Here is a 1,281-nt window from a genome sequence, read left to right as displayed (position 1 = left end):
GAGTTCCAGCGCTTTGTTGCTCAGGTAGACTTGAGGCTCCATCCTGGTGCCCCGAATTCTGTTACGGTGGCAGCTGTGTCCTCTGTGTCTCTGCCAGGGGTGGTGGGAATTGGAACGAGGGATCCCCAAGAAGCCGAGTCAGTGAAGGGAGCATCTTACCCAGCGGTCCAGTAGGCACTGGCTGCGATGCAGGCACGCTGCAGCGTTGAATGCAAAATAGGACGGGCAGGTCAACGGTCTCAGCTCCATGAGACAGTGCCAAAGCTGGTCTTGACACGCCAGCATGGTGGCTGTAAGGGTGTTGGAGAGCTGGGAAGGGGGAGACAGAGCCGGGAGCGGGTGGACCGGGCTGAGTGAGCGGATCTTAGAGATGTGTTCGCCTCAGTTTCTCATGGTCTGGCAAACCGAGGAGGAGAAAAACCTTTCAAGTTCATCCCCGAGTCAATTCTCAAATAGCCATTCCACTTGGAGGCAATCAGCTTCGGCCTGGAGCCTTCGCCACTGACTGTGAAATAGGACCAGGAGGGGACCGGAACTCAGAATTACTTTACCATTTCCCATCTCTGCAACCTTTTCCAAAGGCATCATTTAGGGCCGCTTCAAACCCCTTGCCAACAGGTTTCAAGGGTCCACAGCATGCATATCTCACCCCCCAGGGTAACTCAGCAGCAAATGTCTGTCTAATTGTGATAAGGCCAATACCACGTACTGGTCCAGCTCTGTTCACAGCGTTGGGCTAGATGCTTAACATCATTTCTTCTAATCCTCACAGTGGATCTTAAGAAGTTGGTTTCATTATCTCCATTTTACGGATGAAGAAATGGAAGCTTTCAGAAATTAAGTGGCTTGCTCAAAAAGTGGGCTTGAAACTCAGTTTTTTTTTATAAAGCATGTCTATTTGTGCTCTTTATAGCCTGCCTTGCTGCCTCCACAGTGCTTTGTTTTAACAGCAAATGACACATCTTGTATTTCGAAATATGATAATTAAACACAAAAATGGCTGTGAAGCCCTTTTTAAAAATACACTTTTGATGGGGTGGTGACGATGTGGGCCTGTACACATTTCCTAACATGTTTCCTCAAACTATTAACTCAAAATTGGTGCAATTGGGGAATTTTAATATGTGCGAATTTTACTTGAGTAAAGCAACTTTTAAAATATAAAAGAAACCACTCGGTATTCTTTAGACTTTAACCCACAACTTCCCACTATGCAGAATACCTTTTCTTTCTTTCTTTTTAATCATTTTATTGGGGGCTTTTACAGCTCTTATCACAATC

At 46.1% G+C, this 1,281-nt stretch overlaps 1 protein-coding gene across 1 annotated transcript in view; it reads left to right on the top strand.

Moving 5' to 3' along the window:
• Nucleotides 1-6: 6 nt before the first annotated feature.
• The window catches only part of TTLL11 (tubulin tyrosine ligase like 11), a 233,343-nt gene continuing 232,068 nt past the window's right edge, over nt 7-1,281 (top strand). The window contains exon 1 of the mRNA XM_045296623.1: nt 7-24. The gene's annotated coding sequence lies outside the window, so the exon portion shown is untranslated. The remainder of the gene's footprint in view (nt 25-1,281) is intronic.

Source organism: Echinops telfairi, unplaced genomic scaffold (genome assembly GCF_000313985.2).
Source record: "Echinops telfairi isolate 266 unplaced genomic scaffold, ASM31398v2 ScPeMD7_7410;HRSCAF=8448, whole genome shotgun sequence".
NCBI classification, from domain to species: domain Eukaryota; kingdom Metazoa; phylum Chordata; class Mammalia; order Afrosoricida; family Tenrecidae; genus Echinops; species Echinops telfairi.
The sequence above is the reverse complement of the archived record's forward strand: the minus strand, read 5'-3'. Positions and strand labels throughout refer to the sequence as shown.